At 43.2% G+C, this 19,644-nt stretch overlaps 1 pseudogene; it reads right to left on the reverse strand.

The window, feature by feature from the left end:
* Positions 1-14,394: 14,394 nt before the first annotated feature.
* LOC124528161 (DLA class I histocompatibility antigen, A9/A9 alpha chain-like) lies at positions 14,395-17,818 on the reverse strand (annotated as a pseudogene).
* Between the last annotated feature and the right edge of the window lie 1,826 nt (positions 17,819-19,644).

Consider the following 19,644-nt stretch of genomic DNA (forward strand, 5'->3'; position numbering starts at 1 on the left):
AACAACAAGATCCATCTATATGCTTCCTACAAAGGGTTCATTTTAGACCTAATGACACCTGCAGATTGAAAGTGACGGGTTGGAGGACAAACTATCATGCTAATGGACGTCAAAAGAAAGCCAGAATAGCCATACTTATATCAGATGAACTATATTTTAAACCAAAGACTGTACCAAGAGATGAAGAAGGACATTACATCATCATTAAGGGGTCAATCGAGAAAGAATATAAAACAATTGTAAACATTTATGCCCCCAAATTGACAGAACACAAATATATAAATCAACTAATCACAAATATAAAGGAAGTCATTGATAATAATACAATCGTAGTAGAGGACTTTAACACCCCATTTACATCATTGGACTGACCATCTAAGCAGAAAACCAACAAGGAAACAACAGCTTTAAATGACACACTGAACTGGATGGACCTAAAATATATATTCAGAACATTTCTTCCTAAAGCAGCAGAATACACATTCTTTTTGAGTGTACATGGGACATTCTCCAGAATAGATCACACACAAGGTCACAAATCAGCCCTCAACAAGAACAAAAAGATTGAGGTCATACCATGCACACTTTTAGACCACAACACCATGAAATTTGAAGTTAACCACAAGAAAAAATTTGAAAAGTCATCAAATACACGGAGGTTAAAGAACATCCTACAAAAGAATGACAGGTTAACCAGGAAATTAAAAAGTACCTGGATGCAAATGAAAATGAAAACACGACAGTTCAAAACCTGTGGGATGAAGCAAAGGCAGTCCTAATAGGAAAGTATATTGCAAAAGAGGCCTATCTCAAGAAGCAAGAAAGGTCTCAAATATACAACATAATCTTACACCTAAAGGAGCTAGAAAAGGAACAGCAAATACAGCCTAAAGCCAGCAGAGAAGGGAAATAATAAAGATTAGAGCAGAAAGAAACCATATAGAAACAAACAAACAAACAAACAAAACCCTAGTAGAACAGATCAACAAAACTAAGTCTGGTTTTTTGAAAGAATAAAACTGATAACCCTCTGGCCTCACATATCAAAAAGAAAAGAGAAAGGACCCCCAAAAGATAAAATTATAAATGAAAGAGGAGAGATCACAACCAACACCACAGAAATACAAACAATTATAAAAGAATACTATGAAAATTATATTCCAGAAAACTGGGCAATCTGGAAGAAATGGAAAATTCCTAGAAACTTACAAACAAAAAAACTGAAACAGGAAGAAATAGAAAATTTGAACAGATATATAACAAGCAAAGAAACTGAATTGTATTAAAAAATCTCCCAACAAACAAATGTCCTGGGCCAGATGGCTTCCCAGAGGAATTCTGCCAGACATTTAAAGAATTCTTCTCAAAGTGTTCCTATTCTTCTCAAACTGTTCCAATAAATAGGAATGGAAGGAAAACGTCCAAACTGATTCTACAAAGCCAGCATTACCTTGATTCCAAAACCAGAGAAAGACCCCATCAAAAAGGAGAATTACGGGCGAAAACCCTTGATGAACAAGGATGCAAAAATGCTCAACAAAATAGTAGCAAATCGAATTCAACAGTACATTAATTAAAAGAAGTATTACTATGATCAAGTGGGATTTATTCCTGGGCTGTGGGTTTGGTTCAATGTTTGCAAATCAATCAACATGATACCCCACATTAATAAAAGAAAGACAAGGACCATATGATCCCGTCAATACATGCAGAAAAAGCATTTGGCAAAATACAGCATCCATGCTTGATAAATACCTTCTACAAATAGGGATAGATGGAATATGCCTCAACATCATAAAGGCTATTTATGAAAAACCCATAGCTAAAATCATCCTCAATGGAGAAAAACTGAGAACATTTCCCCTATGGTCAGGAACAAGACAAGAATGTCCAGTCTCACCATTACTATTTAACATACTACTGGAAGTCTTAGCTTCAGCAATCAGATAACAAAATGAAAGAAAAGGCATCCAAATTGGCAAGGAAGTACTCAAACTTTCACTCTTCACAGAAATCATAATACTCTGTGTAGAAAACCTGAAAGATTCCATCCCAAAATTGCTAAAACTAACACATGAATTCAGAAAAGTTGCAGATTGTTAAATCAATGTAGAGAAATCTGTTGCATTTGTATACACCAATAACAAGGCAGGAAACAAAAAAAGAAACAAGGAATCAACCCTGTTTGGAATTGCACCAAAACCAATAAGATACCTAGGAATAAACCTAACTAAAGAGGAAAAAGTTCTGCACTCTCATTGATAACTATAGAACACTTATAAAGAAATTGAGGATACAAAGAAATGGGAAAGCATTCCATGCTCATGGATTGGAAGAACAAATATTGTTCAAATGTCTATCCTCCCCAAAGCAATCTATAATTTAATACAATCCCAGTCAAAATACCACCAGCATTTTTCACAGAGCTAAAACAAACAATCCTAAAATTTGTATGGAACCACAGAAGACCCCAAATAGCCAAAGAAACTCTGAAAAACAAAAAAACTGGAGGCATCACAATTCCAGATTTCAATCTGTATTACAAAGCTGTAGTCATCAAGACAGTATGGTACTGGCACAAAAGCAGACACATAGACCAATGGAACAGAATAGAAAATTCAGAAATGGACCCACAACTATATGGTCAACTAATTTTTGACAAATCAGGAATGAGTATCCAATGGAAAAAAGATAGTCTCTGTAACAAATGGTGTTGGGAACACTAAACAGCAACAGGAAGAAGAATAAAGTGGGACAACTTTCTTACACCATACACAAAAGGAAATTCAAAATGGATGAAAGACCTAAATTTGAGATAGGAACCCATCAAAATCAATAACAGCTTCTTACTGTACACACTGCTGGAGGCAAGGGAAACAAAAGCAAACATGAACTACTGGGAGTTCATCAAGATAAAAACCTTCTGCACAGGGAAGGAAACAACCAACCAAAGTAAAAGACAATCTACAGAATAGGAGACGATATTTGCAAATGACATATCTGATAAAGGATTAGTTTCCCAAATCTATAAAGAACTTAGCAAACTCCACACCCAAAAAGCAAATAACTCAATTAATAAATGGGCAGAAGACATGAATTTAGAAGACACTTTTCTAAAGAAGACATCCAGATGGCTAACAGACTTGTTAAAATATGCTAACATCATGAGAAAGAATGAAATCCTGCCATTTGCAGCAACGTCGATGGAACTGAAAGGTATTATGCTAAGTGAAATAAGTCAGAGAGAGACAGATATCATATGTTTTTACTGATATGTGGAACTTCAGAAACTTAACAGAAGACCATGGGGGAAGGGAAGGGGAAAATATAGTCACAGAGATGGAGGGAGGCAAACCATAAGTGACTCTTAAATACAGAGAACAAACTGCGTGTTTATAGGGGGCAGGGGAGAGGGGGAAATGGTGATGGGCTTTGAGGAGGGCACTTGTTGGGATGAGCAGTGGGTGATGTATGTAAGTGATGAACCGTGGGAATCAACCCCCAAAACCAAGAGCACACTTTATACAGTGTATGTTAGCCAACTTGACAATAAATTATGTTAAAAACAAACAAACAAACAAACAAATAAGCAAGCACACAAATGTTTAAAAAAAAAAAATATGCTCACATTTTGCTGCCAGAATGTCTAGAATGAACATCACAAGACATAACAGATGTTGTCAAGTATGTGGAGAAGTGTTGGTGTCTTGAAGTGTTGGTGGGAATGTAAACTGGTGTAGCCACTCTGGAGAACAGTATGGAATTTCCTCAGAAAACTAGTAATAAAAATACCCTATGGTCCAGCAATTACACTACCATGTATTTACCCAAAGGGTACAAAAAGACATATTTGTAGGTATACATTCACCACAATGTTTATAGCAGCATTATCAATAATAGCTAAACTATCGAGAGAGCCCAAATGTCCATCGACCGATGAATGGATAAAGAAGAGGTGATATATATATATATATATATATATATATATGTGTGTGTGTGTGTGTATACATATATATAGGAATATTACTCAGCTATCAAAAAGAATGAAATCTTCCCATTTACAACAACATGGATGGAGCTAGAATTTTTATGCTAAGCAAAATAAATCAATCAGAGAAAGACAAATATCATATGATTTCAATCATATGTGGAATTTTTAAATGTTTATTTACTTTTGAGAGCGAGACAGAGTGCCAGTGGGGGAGTGGGAGAGAGAGAGGGAGACACAGAATCTGAAGCAGGCTCCAGGCTCTGAGCTGTCAGCACAAAGCTGGATGCGGGACTCAAACTGACAAACAGTGAGATCATGACCTGAGCACAAGCCAGACACCCAACTGACTGAATCATCCAGGCGACGCTCATATGTGGAATTTAAGAAACAAAACAGATGAACATATGGGAAGCAGAAAAAAAAAGAGGAGAGAGGGAAGCAAACTACAAGAGACTCTTATTCTCTAGAATAGACTGAGGGTTGATGGAGGGAGGTGGGTGGAGATTGGCTAAATGAGTGATGGGCATTAAGGAGGGCACTTGTTATGATGAGCACTGGGTGTTTTATGTAAGTGATGAATCACTGAATTCTACTCCTGATACCAATATCGTACTGTATGTTAACTAACTAAAATTTAAATAAAAAGTTAAAAAAAAAAGAGTGGGTTCTTCATTAGCTACAGTTCTGTGGTTTTCCTGAATATACTCACATTGGCTTTCAAAGTCAGGCCTTTTAGGGGCTCATCTCTCCTGTGCAGACCCCAGGGTTTAGTGCTTAGTGTGGGGCACAGACACTTGCTTTTCAGAGAAATTTTGTATTTTTGAAGTCCCAGTATATTTTGAATTCTCATATCTGGGAGGGGGCAGGTGTGCTTTTGGTTTTGTCTTTGTTTTTGTTTTTGGCAAGAGTGTCTCTGCCTCTCTTACCTGTTTTCATACTGTCCTTTTATTGTTTGTTGTGCAGGCTGAAGTCTTTTTCAGAGAACATTATCCTGTATATAGTTGTAAATTTGTTGTGTCCATGAAAGGAGATAAGTTCAGGATGTCGGTAAGCTGGTACCTTGAACCAGACTCCCAAAACCATCTTGATTACCTTTGCTTTGCAGGATGTTTTTGAAATTGGGAATTGGGGGTCCTACTACTTTGGCCTCCTTTTTTAAGATTGGTTAATCTAAGTCCCTTGACTTTTCCTATGAGTTTAGAATCAGTTTGTCAGTTCTTACAAAGGAGCTATTTAAGTATCTGATAGGGATTGTGTTGAACCTATAGATGAATTTGAGGAACGTTGCCACCTTGACAATATTAAGTCTTCTGACTGTGAACATGTTTCCATTTACTTAGATGTTTTTAAATTTCATTCAATAATGCCTTGTAGCTTTCAGAGTATAAGTTTTGCACTTCTTTTGTTCAATGTATTCCTAGTATTTAACTCATTTTGGTGCTATTATAAATGGAGTTGTTTTCTTAATTTCATTGTTGGATTGTTTATTGAAAGTATATGGACATATAACTGATTTTTCAGGTATTGACCTCATATCCTACAATGTTGCTGAACTTGTCTGTTTGTTCTAATAGTTGATGCCCTAGGATTTTCTATGTACAAGATCATGTCATCTGTGTGCAAACAGAAATAATTTTACTTCTTTTTTCCCCAATCAGGATGCACTTTATCTTATTTTCTTGCTATAGAATCTCCAGCACAATGTTTAATGGAAGTGGTGAGAGTGGACATCCTTTTCGTGTTGCTGATCGAAAGAGAAAAACAACCAGTATTTCACCATTAAGTACGTAACATGTTAGCTTAAGGGTTTTCATAAATGCTTTTAATCAGATTGAGAAAATTCCCTTCTGTTACCAGTTTGGTGGGTTTTTATCATGAAAGGGTGTCAGATTTTGTCAAATGCTTCTTGCCCATCTGTTGAGATAGCAGGTGGCTTTTGCATTTTATTATAGAAATATGGTATATTGCACTGTTGATATGGATGTTAAACCAATATTGCATTCCTGGAATAAATTTCACTTGGTCATGGAGTATAGCTTTTTTTATATGTTGCTGGATTTGATTTGCTACGTTTTGTTGAATTTTCCCATGTCTATATTCATAAGAGATATTAGCTTGAATTTTCTTTTCTTGTGAGATCTTTGTCTGGTTTTGGTCTCTGAATAATACTAGCCTCATAGAGGGAGTTGGGTTCCCTCCTCTCCTTTTTGGAAGGTTTTGTAAAGAGCTGTTATTATTTCTTTAAACATTTGGTATAATTCACAGGTGAAGCATTTGGAACTGGGGTAGCATTTTTTGTGGGGTAGATTTTGACAATAGACTCAATCTTCTACCTCATTATAGGTATATTCAGATAGTCCATTTCTTCTGAGTCAGCGTTTGTACTTTGTGTCTATTAATTTGCCTATTTTATCTAAGTAAGCTAATTTTTGGCATAATTGTTCATCATAATCTCATATAATTCTCTTTATTTCAGTATGGTCAGTCATAAAATTCCCTCTTTCATTGCTGACTCTAATAATTTGAGTTCTCTCTTTCTCTCTGTCTCTCTCTCTCTCTCCCTTGTTAGTGAGTCTAGTTGAAAATTTGTCTGTTTTGTTGATCTTTCAAAGGATCACATTTAACTTAGTTTTATATATTGTTATTTTATTCTGTTTTCTGTTTTTCATTCATCTCCACTCTAATCTTTCCTTTTTCCTTCCTTTTGCTTGCTTTTGGTTTAGTTTGCTCCTCTTTTCTCTTTGACTTAATGTGGAAATTTAGGTAATTGATTTGATATGTTTCTTTTTAAAAATGTTTATTTATTTATTTTGAGAGGGGAGTAGAAAGAGAGGGAGAGAGAGAATCCCAAGCAGGCATCATGCTCAGTATGGAGCCGAACCCAGGGCTCGATCCCATGACCGTGAGATCATGACCTGAATCAAAATCAAGAGTGGGACACTCAACCAACTGAGCCACCCAGACACCCCACTCTGTCTTCACTTTTATTAATCTTAAACTATTCTGTGATTCCCACTATGATATCTCATTTACTCTTTGATTATGTAGAAGTGTGTTGTTTAATTCTGCATATTGTGAGTTTCCCAAATTTCTTCCAGTTATTGACTGATTTCTAGTATCATGCCACTGTGATAAGAGAACATATTATGCATTATTTACATCCTTTTAAATTCGTTGAGTTTTGTTTTATGGCCTAGCATATGGTTTATCCTCAAGAAACCTCCACATGCATTTGAAAAGAATGTATATTCTGTTGATGGTTGGAATGTTCAATAAATGTCAAATTTCTGCTGTTGGTTTATAGTATGATTCAAGCCTTCTTTATGTTTATTGATCTCTGCATAGATGTTCTTTCCATTATGGAAAGTGATATATTTCAGTTTTTGACTATTACTGTTGTATTGCCTATTTCTCAGTTTCTGTCTGTTTTGTTTTCATGTATTTGGTGCTGAGGTATTAGATGAATATATATTCAGAATTGTTTCCTCCTTCTGATAATTTGACCCTTTTATCATTATAAAATGTTGCTGTTTATCTTTACTAGCATTTTTTAAATGTTTATTTGTGTGTGTGTGTGACAGAGAGAGAGAGAGAGAGAGAGAGAGAGTGAGCCGGGGGGAAGGCAGAGAGAGAGGGGGACAGAGGATCCGAAATGGGCTCCCTTGCTGATGGCAGAGAGCCCAGTGCGGGGCTCAAACCCAAGAACCATGAGATCATGACCTGAGCTGAAGCCGGATGCTTAATCAAATGAGCCACCCAGGCACCCCTTTACTAGCATTATTTATTTGTTTGTTTGTTTGTTTGTTTATTTATTTATTTATTTAAAAGTTTATTTATTTTGAGAGAGACAGAGACACTGTGAGTGGGGGTGGGGTAGACAGACAGGGAGAAAGAGAAAATCCCAAGCAGGCTCCACACTGCCAGTTGCAGAACCATTTCTTTAATTTTATACTATTTGTAATTGAATCTCAAGTGTGTCTACTCTAGACGACATAGTTGGATCTTGTTTATTTTCAGTCCAACCATCTGCACTTTGACTTATTTAAGACATTTACATGAAATGCTAATATTGACATAGATGGATTTATGATGTCATTTTACTTTTTGTTTTCCATGTTTCCACTCATTCCTCTTTTACTGATAATCATTTATTAAGTGAATATTTCATGTTGTATTATGTTAATTATATAATAATATAATCTATTTTGTAGTTATTTTCTTAAGGGTGCTTTTCTTTTCCCATTTTTTCTACATTTTCAGTTTTGTGATTTTTTTCTTTATGTCATATATATAATATTTAGTCACATAACATATATTTATATATTTATATCATATCCTGGTCATGTTATCTTTTATGTCCTATGAGTGCAATATTGAAGTTTTATGACCTCCTTTTTACTACCTATATTCTCTAAAGTTAATCATAGTCTTTTTCCCATTTATACTTTACATTTCATGCTACGAGTTGCTCTTTTTCTTTGTGCAATTCTTTGTGTACATTTTTTGACACATTGGATAAATGTAGATTTCTCTAGAGAAATTTATTTCTCTCTTATAAATTTGAGTCAATATCAATCCAGGACAATTATAAACTAAAGTAATGACTTGAAGGTATTTTGGTCCAAAATAGCAAAGGAAATTTGGACTACAAATCACAGAAGTGTTAGTCTGTCATTGAAAATTCTTTGAAATAGCTGTTTGCTTACTTTGTGCTAGTTCAAAGCAAATCTCCCTACAATAATATCTTCTTGTATTTCAAGATAGAGCCAATCTGGTCTGTGTCACCCTTTTTAGAGGATATGAATCTATGTATCTTAGGTTCCCATATTTTCAGGGAGGGATGTTTCTCATGCTCCTCACATGAATAAGCTCTGAGCATTATTTCCTGTCTATTCAGTTCATGAGCCTAAGAAGCAAGCTAAGATTTTCTAGATTTGAAATACACCTTAAGTATCAGAGCAACCATCATCCCTGGCTTTTTGCCCATGATTATATTTTGGCCTAAATGATTATTCTCTTGATTTTTTTGGGGGGTGATATATATACACATCACCCAAATATATGTATAAAATATATACACATATATATAATACACACACACATATATACATATGTGTGTGTGTGTGTGTGTATATATATATATATATATATATAATCATTATTAGTTGTTTTTTTTTTTAATTTTTTTTTCAACGTTTATTTATTTTTGGGACAGAGAGAGACAGAGCATGAATGGGCGAGGGGCAGAGAGAGGGAGACACAGAATCGGAAACAGGCTCCAGGCTCCGAGCCATCAGCCCAGAGCCCGACGCAGGGCTCGAACTCACGGACCGCGAGATCGTGACCTGGCTGAAGTCGGACGCTTAACCGACTGCGCCACCCAGGCGCCCCTATTAGTTGTTTTTATAGGAAGAGGCAGCCTTAAAACTTAGTCTGTGTTATTGGAAGAGGATCCCCATTCACAATTGTTTCATTTCTGCAATTTATCCAGCACCAGACGAGGTGGTAGAATACAAGTCTACCTAAACCAATGGTGATCTGTGTCTTCCGTGAGCCAGCACTGGTCTGTGAATGTGCATCAGCCCACAAACAGATAGAGACAGAAATGAAAGTGAAACCTTATCCTGTCTCAGACTGGTAATCAACACAAAAATAAGCCTGTATACCAAGTCATTGGATCTGCTAAAAACAGTTTGATTACTAGCTGTTCGTGGACCAGACGTGGAGAAGCACAGTGTCTAACCTGGAATGATTTTGCAGACTTTTGTGAGGGTCACATAAAATCTGGTAAATTCTGGATACTGTCCCCAGAAATACGGGCATGTACAGAGAAATATGAAGTGTCAGTGTATGTATAAGGATCATCTGAAGTGTTACAGATCTGGGTTACTTAATCCTAGGAAGAGACAAAGGCTGGAGAAGACATTTTGAACAATCACTTCATCACCCGACAGTGCTACTCCACTTACTTGTGAGTACAACTGGAGTAGACAAAAGCTGGATCCCATAACATCAAGGGGAAAAGTTGAAAGATGCCATTTTTTAGTCACTCCTTCCTCCAATCTGACCTGAGTGCCTACAATGTATCATATCAAGTTGTAGTCTCAAATCACTGCTCCAAATGTTGCAATTTGTCATTCTTTTTCCATTCCTGGCCCCCAGTTTCCACGCCCAGAACTTGTATCCTCTTCTCACATGAAAGGTTTCTACATTTAAAAATCTTGATGGAGGGCAGACACCAAAGAGAGGAGAACCCACTTTGCCAAACAGTCTTGCATTGGACATGGCATGAAACTTCACAGTCACGTGACCACCTGCCAGACTCTGCCTCGGGACATGGGACAGATAGGCTGGGACCGCACTACATGGCATTTGGCACAGGTGTTTGAGTGACAGTGGTGTCATGCAGTTAGTTGCAAGGGGCAGCAGCAACAGCAGTCTCAGCCTCTGGATCCAGCGTCCTATGTCAGGGGACTCTGTTGTGAGGGTGGCATCTTTACCCAACAGCAGGGCCCTGGCTATATGTGAGCCTCCCCCTCGGGTCCATTGTGGATTCTGTTCCTGTCTGTGTAGCCTCAAGCCTGGTTTGTGACTTTCCTTGAAATAGAACAAGGCCCCACATTCTCTCTCATCCCAGTCTCTGTAACTGTGCACATGTATCACAAAGAGGCAGAAGTCGATGCAGGCAATAGCTTCAGAGAGCATGATTTCAGACTTTTTTTTCCAGTTTTACTGAGATATAACTGACATACACCATTGTGTCAGTATAAGGCTACAATCTCTTGTTTTGATACATTTCTATGCTGCAAAATGCTTACAACCAGAGCATTACCCTAGACCTGCACCTTGTCACATAGTTACCATTTCCTTTGGTGTGGTGCAAACATTTAAGATCTACACTCTTGTTATCTCAGAGATTTTATGTTGAGCTGATAACCACTTCCTCAATCTGCCACCTGGCTCTGCCCCATGGGAGAGAAAATATGTATCTCCCAGCAGGTCTTATTTTTCTTCCTAGAAAAAACAACAATTTTTAAAAATTTTTTTTTAACGTTTATTTATTTTTGAGACAGAGAGAGACAGAGCATGAACAGGGGAGGGGCAGAGAGAGAGGGAGACACAGAATCCGAAACAGGCTCCAGGCTCTGAGCTGTCAGCACAGAGCCTGACGCGGGGCTCGAACCCACGGACCGTGAGATCATGACCTGAGCCGAAGTCGGACGCTTAACCGACCAAGCCACCCAGGCGCCCCAAAACAACAATTTTCAAATGTGGATGTAAGACCCCTTCCCACAATGAGGGCTCTCATCAATGACCTCACTGCATCTCTACCTGGTGGAACCCCAGGATTGCTTGTGGGTTTGTTACAAAATGCTCAGGCCTCTCCCCATCTACCATGTTAGAGCGTTGGGCATGGACCCAGGAATCTTAATAAGCCCCACAGAAGAGGCAGAGGCACAGCCATGTGGGAATCCTGCTTTACGTGCTTGGTGCTCAGTGTGTGATCTGAAGACCAGAAGCAGCACCAACCTTGTTATAAACCCAGAATCTCACACTCTACTCCAGACTGTCTAGCTCTTCCTCAGTCCAGGAAATTCCTGTGCACACTGAAGGCTGGGTCTCCCTGGAGTATGTGCCTTCTAGGTGCAGAACCAGAACTGTGCAGTGTGCTCTAGGTTTGCTCTGATCTGCTTGCTTAGTGCTGACAAGTCCAGGGTTTGGTCCTGTTCCTTTCTCTTCTGTGGCCATCATCCCCTTGGTGACCTCATCTATGCTAAAGGCTCTAAACATCATTTATATGGTGTCACCTCCATATCTATTCCTCCAACCTAGATATTTCTCCCACCCTGCACTCTATATCCAGCTGCCAACTTCGCTTGTATTTCTAATAATCTCAGATTCCACACTCCTAAATTGTGTGCCTGTGACGCAGCTTCCCTAAATGTCCTACTTCCAGAGTCCTCCCTGTTTCCATGGAAGGCACTCCTCATTTCTACCTGCAGTCTGAAGCATTGGATGCCGTCCCTGATTCCTCCTTCTCAAAACCCAGAATTAATACATTAGGAAATGCAGTAAAGTCCATCTTTAAATGTATCCAGGACACACACACACCCCCACACACACACAATAACTAGAGCACAGTCACTTCCTATTATTTTCTCTCTTCAACCCCCATATAAATCCGATATCCCCCTCCTGGAACACTGTACTAGATTCCCACAGCCTCCCTACTGGTCACTTGCCCTTCACCTCTCGATTCTGCACAGCAACAAATGCTTCTAAAGAGTAGTCCCAGGTGGACCATCTGATCTAAACCATCTGGTGGCTCCACATCTCAGAGAAAACTGAAAACCCTTCTAATCCTAAGGTCTAGACATCTGACCGCATTTCACATGCTCTCTGCTCCAGCCACAGTGGCCTCTCACCCTTCCTTGAACACAGGACACACTCCTGCCCTAGTGAATGTACCTGGAGGTTCTCCTGCCTGGAAAGAACTCCCTGAGACATGCTCTTCAACAACTCCTTGTGTCCCACACATCTCTCAGAGGTGAGCTTCCCAGTGAGGCTCACACTTACCACCTTAGTAAAGTAGCCCCTTCCCTGTCCCCACACAGGTAACTCTCTGGGTCAACTTCCTCAAAGCACCTACCAATTTCCAATTTAAACACTTCCCTTACTTACCACGTTTATACAATATACAGTTGACTCTGAATTACACTAGTTGGAACTGTGCACATCCACTGATATGTGGACTTTTTTTTTTTTTTACAATAAGTACTGCCAGTGAAGTTTCTCTTATGTTTTCTATGTTCTCCAGCTTAATTTATTGTAAGAATACATGTACATATACATGTAATGTACAAAATATGTGTTAAATGACTGTTCATGTTTTCAGTAAGACTTCTTATCAACAGTAGGTTATTAGTAGTAGTAATTAAGTTTCAGGAGAGTCGAAAGTTGCACTTGGAATTCTGACTGCACAATGGGGTCATTGCCCTCAGTCCCCACATTGTTCCAGGGTCAAGTGGAGTCTGTCACTCACCCCTAGGACATATTCTCCACAAGACCAGCACGTTTGCCTCTTCTTAGTCACTGAGGTGTCCTAGATGAAAAAATAGCGGGTCCTGCATGTGACACACGACATTATCAGTGGAACAATTGGTCAGCGGAGAAGACCTCTGTCTTCTGGATGAGCCTCAGGCACAGCCGGTCCGTGGCAGCTCCCACACAAAGTGCCCCCACCTCACCATCAGTGCCGCCTCTACTTTTCCCCAGGGCTCCTCCTCCCTCCCTCTCTCTGCTCAGCTCCCCCCTCCCACAGCGTTTCCCCTGCACAGCACAGCACAGAATTACAGTTCTGTCTTCAGAAACACCGTACTTAGGCTCTAGTGGGCCCTTTCTCCACAACCAAATAGAAGTTTACATTAGACCCTGCTTTATAAATCCATGAACTTGGATGGGAGCCACACCAGCATCGCTAAACTAAGGGCAGGGAAAGGGCATAGAGAGGCAGGGAAGGTAGAAACTAACTGAAGTTGAAAAAGGATGAGAAACTCTCAGATTCCTCTCTACCTCCAGAATCTAAAGAATAATCCAGGGGCGCCTGGGTGGCGCAGTCGGTTAAGCGTCCGACTTCAGCCAGGTCACGATCTCGCGTTCCGGGAGTTCGAGCCCCGCGTCAGGCTCTGGGCTGATGGCTCAGAGCCTGGAGCCTGTTTCTGGTTCTGTGTCTCCCTCTCTCTCTGCTCCTCCCCCGTTCATGCTCTGTCTCTCTCTGTCCCAAAAATAAATAAAAACGTTGAAAAAAAAAAAAAAAGAATAATCCAGAAGACAGCTCTAGAGGGAGGAGAAGGGAAGGATGACTGAAAATTCATCTCTCCAAACCCCAGAGACTCCTGTGTGCAGAGCACACCTAGGTCTGTGGGAATGTCAGTCCAAAAGACTCTTGGTGATGTAACTGCCGGGGTCACCTGGGAAGAATGAGACAGGAACTCGGACACAAGAGCAAGAACAGGCCTGATGCTCCACAGAAACAAGGTAAAAAAAACCACCCAAAAGATGGGGCTGAGGGCTCAACCCAGGACGGAGCCTGAGCTGACCCAGTCACAGGAATCATTTGCTGCCCAAGGTCCTGGTGACAGCTGACATCCAAGCCCCTACGATCACACGTCCTGGTGAGACAAGTATCCACAGAAGGGACAAGGACAAGGAGCAGAGACATGACCCAGCTGAGGAGTGAGCACGTCACACCAATGGTGCTTGAGCACCAACTGGACACAGGCCCTGTCCCTGCTCGGCTCCTCACAGTTCTCTCCTGTCCCCACCTGCACCAGACTCAGTACAGCAAAAACACAGGTTCTGAAGGTTCTCAGTGCTTTCATTTCTTTTCTACTTCAACTTTACAAATCCTCTCTTTTATTATCTCATCATCCCCACATGCCAAGAATTACAAAACACAATTCATATCTGGATTCTCATTTTCAGTGGGGAAGTAAGGCAACAATACTCTGACCAACATGAAATGAAGACAGGGATGGAGACGGTCCAGCCCTACCTCTGCTGGAATAAGAAAGCAGATCAGAAAGGGAACAGGAATCAGTATGGGGAGGAGTCATGGTGGGCGGGGGGGGGGGGCAGTCTCCTGTGTCCTCACAATATGCTAATGGGAACGCAGACACATTCTGACACCATCCTCAGAAAGTCAGGGGATATCGATGTCACTAAGTGGGGGTGTGAACAGATCCTGCATCGCTCAGTGCACCACAGGCAGTGGGTCTCACACTGTGGAAAAAATTAATCACTAACAGATTTAAGTCAGTCACATAAGAGCCAATTTCTCAACAGCCCTCCGCATGTCAAAGTGTCCTTAGTGCCCCCACCCCTCCTCGCTTCAGGCCCTCTAGAGTCTTACCTTTAGGAGCCATTAGAAACGAATCAGAGCCCTAGGCGCTGTCATCACCTGGAGTAGAACAAACAGGACGTGATCAGAACCACAGGAGATGAGACTAAAGGAGGAGCTTATAGCGGCGGGGGGGGGGGGGGGGCAGGGACCTCCCTATGAGGTCCTGTCTACACTATCCCAGGGTTTCAGGGATCATCCTCTCCATACTTACGTGCAGCGTGAGAGTAGCTCGGTCCTTTTCCTCCTGTGGGAAGAAAATATCATGTTAGAGACCTAGGACAGCTGGACCATGGGATCCTAGAGCAACCTCCTAGTCCTGGTCCAAAATGAAGTTTCCAGAGTTCTGACTGAACACCCAGGACAGGATTGGGACACATCAAGAAAGAGTTGTGGGGTCACAGGACCACCTGACTTGCTGGAGGTCTGTCCTGAACAGGGACCTTCCTCTCTGTCCTGTCACTGCTGGGAATCAGGTCCCCATCACCAGAACTACCAAGTGAAAATCTGTCCTTCATTTTCCAAGTGCTTTGCTACAGAGTGATTGTTAGTAATGGCTCCAGAGTGGGCAGCTACACGTGTGTGGATGGTATTTCCCAGGAACCAGGCAGGACAATGTGCTACCTACGAAACTCCCCAAGGGGACTAGAGACTCAGATCCCCCCACTCTGTTCCTACCTGAGAACTTCTTCCTCCAGATCACAGCTCCAACCACCAAAGTGACCACAAGGACAACCACAGCGGTAATGATGCCCGGGTTGGGGATGGAGGGCTGAGAGGATGGTTCTGGAAGGGGAAGGAAGGTGAGAGGCCCAGATACCTGGCTTCAGTCCTGACTTTGTGAAATTCTCCAGAAGGGCCCTGCATTCCCTGACAGGGGCTCGACCCCAAACCCTCCTTACCCCATCTCAAGGTGATGGGCTCAGGCAGCCCCTCGTGCTGCACATGGCACGTGTATCTCTGCTCCTCTCCAGAAGGCACCACCACAGCCGCCCACTTCTGGAAGGTCCCATCTCCCGCAGACCTGGTCTCCACAAGCTCTGCGTCCTGGGTGTGGTCCTGCCCATCACGCTGCCAGGTCAGAGTGATCTCCGCAGGGTAGAAGCCCAGGGCCCAGCACCTCAGGGTCACCTCATGGTCAGAGATGGGGTGGCGGGTCACCCGTGTTTTGGGAGATTCTGAGGAAGAAGAAACAGAGAATCCACACTGTGGTTTAGCTTTATGGGCCACTGAAACTGCATCCACGTGACCATCCTGAGGTGGACAGGACCACTGGTCTGGATGGAAGAAACACAAAACCCAGAGAGAAGTCTAGCCTTTGGGATCTCCTGATCCTTGTTAAGTTCTGGAATCAGGGAGAGAGCCCGGGTGGGAGGCTGCAGATCTAAAGTGGGGAACACACTATAGTTCTGACTGTGGTGGAGGGTGAATGATTCAGAAAACCCAGACTCAGATCTCCAAAGGTGTTCTCAGGGAGAACAAGGCCTTGAGAGGGAAGGTCAGTGTTCACAAGGTGGCTGCCAGGGTCAGAGGGAACTGCTGATGGGTTATTTCAGGGATGGTCTCAACCTGAGTCCCTGCTGGGGAGAATGGATTCCTGTCTGTCCTTGAGAGAAAAGCGCCCTCTAAGTGAGTCACTCTAGCAGGAATATGAACACCGAGGCGGATGTCCCTCTTCCCACCCGTGGGAGGGGCGCTGTTCTGACACTGAGTCCATTTTTCCTTCCTCGTGGGAAGCCAGCCCCAGTGGAGGGGCCATCGGGGAGGCCCAGCAGTCCCGGTACCTGCGCGCAGCAACGTCTCCTTCCCCATCTCCAGGTATTTGGGGAGCCCCTCCACGCATGTGCCCTCCAGGTAGTTCCTCCAGCGCTCCGCCTCACCGGCCACCTCCCACTTGCGGCGTGTGATCTGCGCCGCGGTGTCCGCCGCGGTCCAGGAGCGCAAGTCCTCGTTCAGGGCGATGTAATCCTCGCCGTCTTAGGCGTCCTGACTGTACCCGCGGAGGAGGCGGCCGTCAGGCCCGATGTCACAGCCATACATTCTCTGGAGGCTGTGCGACTCTGGCCCCGCCCCGCCCCCAGAACAGCAGTGATTAAGGTGAAACCGAAAGTAAACCCGCCTAAAAGCTCGTGCGGGCTCTTCTCGGTGTCGGGGGACAGGGGTCCTGTGACCTCGCCGCTGTGCTCAGACCCAGAGACTCGGGGTGACCCCAGCCCGTCGTGGGGATGGGGGTCGTGCCCTGGACTCGGGCCCGCTCACCGGACACGCTCTGATTGTAGTAGCCGCGCAGGTTGTTCAGGCTCAGTCGGAAAGTCTGTGCGTGGTCCTTGACCATCCGCGTCTGCTCGTCCCAATACTCCCGCCCCTCCTGCTCCATCCACTGAGCCCGCGGCTCCATCCTCGGATTCGGGGCGTCGCTGTCGAACCGCACGAACTGCGTGTCGTCCACGTAGCCCACGGAGATGAAGCGGGGCTCCCCGCGGCCGGGCCGGGACACCGCGGTGTAGAAATACCTCAGGGAGTGGGAGCCTGCGGGCGCGGAGGCGCTGAGACCCCCCCGGACCCTCCTCCCCACGCGGGGCCCGGGTGCCAGGGGGAGGCGGCCAGGAGGGCAGGGGGAGGGGGACCCGAGTTGGGGAGAGCAGGGCGGAGTCCGGGAGGGGTGGGGGAGGGCAGGCCAGGGCGGGCTCGGAGGCGGGTGGGGGTCTGGGGTGGGGGCGGAGGACAGACACCTTCCCTGTGGGTCCCGCGTCCCCGCTGGGCGGTCTCCTCGCTCCTGCCCCGCAGAGGCCCTTTACTCCTGACCCCACACTCACCCGCCCAGGTCTGGGTCACGGCCAGGGCCTCCGACAGCAGCAGGAGGAGGGTTCGGGGCATGACGAACCCCATCCTCGGCATCCGGAGAGAATGTGAGTCGCAGCTGGTACCAGGGGCGGGTGCTGAGACTTTATGACCCGGAACCGCGGTGCCGCTGATTGGCTTCTCCGGAAACCGGACACTAATAGTGTGAACCGGGGCTGCGTCATTAGTATCCAGGCAGAAGGAGCTGACACAGGTCGTGACCTGGAGAAGTGAAACCAGGGCAGTTGGGGGCTCCACACCACTGGGCTTCCCAGTCCCCGACACCGCCCGGGGGCAGAGACCCTGAGAGGCAGGCCGGGACCTGGGACTTGGCCTGGACGTCTCACCTACTGCACAGAACTCTGTTTGTCACACTGTCTCCCCGAGTCTTGGTCCAGGGGCTGTTATTCTCCAACATTTTGTTCTCAGGATATCTATACAGTCTTACAAATTAGTGAGAATCCCAGGGATAACTGTGTGTCTGTGGGTTATATCTATCCATATTTACCATAGTAGGAACAAAACAGAATTAAATATTTATTAATTCATTTACCATCATATGAAAACAGCAATATGTTTTTTTATGAAAAATAATTTTTCCAAATAAACAAGGCAGTGAAAAGAGTGGATTTTGCTTTATTTTACATTCTTGCAAGTCACTTTCTTGTCTTTCTCATTAGAAGACCACTAGATGTTCAGATTTGCTTCTGCATCTATTGTGTTGTTTTGGCTGAAGTATATGAAGAAAATTTACGTCCTTGACCAAATATAGGAGAATAGTATGTTTCATATCGTTTTCAGATAATTATGGGTATTTGTCTTTGATCTATATTAAAACTACACAAGTTGTACTTTCTCTGAGGTTATTTGAAACTGGAACCTGAACCGGTATCATTGACTGTCTCCTTCTGTGTTACATTCAATCCGTAGGCCCATCTGCACATGGAATGGATCTTGTACTAATGCATAATTTTTTTTTTAATTTTTTTTTCAACATTTATTTATTTTTGGGACAGAGAGAGACAGAGCATGAACAGGGGAGGGGCAGAGAGAGAGGGAGACACAGAATCGGAAACAGGCTCCAGGCTCCGAGCCATCAGCCCAGAGCCCGACGCGGGGCTCGAACTCACGGACCGCGAGATCGTGACCTGGCTGAAGTCGGACGCTTAACCGACTGCGCCACCCAGGCGCCCCTGCATAATTGTTTTTAAGTAATGTGTTGTGTGTTGTTTCACTAAGTAATATAGGTGTTCTGGCGTTGATTAGACTGGAATCGAATTATCACAAAGTCATTTGTTTTGGGGTGCCTGCCTGGCTCAGTTCGTTAAGCATCCAGCTTCGGCTCATGTAATGATCCCGTGGTTCATGAGTTCTAGCCCCTCATCAGCTGTGCTAACAGCTCGGAGCCTGGAGCCTGCTGAGGATTCTGTCTCCCTTTCTCTCTGCCCCACCCCCGCTTGCACTGTCTTTCTCTTCCTCTCAAAAATGAATAAACATTAAAAAAAATTTAAAGAAAGTCATTTGTTTTAATATTACCACAAATCCCAACTGAAAAGGTGGTCAGTACCGAGAAGCTGTCAAGATCTTGGGTGGATCACAGGTTAAATGGGATGGGCTACATTGGGTGATGGGTACTAAGCAGGGACTTGTGATGAGCGCTGAGTGTTGTATGTAAGTGATGAATCACTCTTGAAACTAATAATACACAGTATGTTAACTAACTGGAATTTAAATAAAAACTTGAGGGGAAAAAAGGGTAAAAAAGCAGCGATAGCTCACATTAACCAGCATAGGGAGATGTTTAATATTTTGTGGGTTGTACAGTGCCTTGTTTTTGTCTGTAATTAGACAAAGTAATGTCATGGTTTCACAGTGTCCTTGTATGTTGATGTTCTGTGAGATGACTGGCTCA

Source organism: Lynx rufus, unplaced genomic scaffold, assembly GCF_022079265.1.
Source record: "Lynx rufus isolate CCGP_SWC_20201006 ecotype Redwood Valley unplaced genomic scaffold, mLynRuf1.p SCAF_6, whole genome shotgun sequence".
Classification (NCBI taxonomy): Eukaryota; Metazoa; Chordata; class Mammalia; order Carnivora; family Felidae; genus Lynx; species Lynx rufus.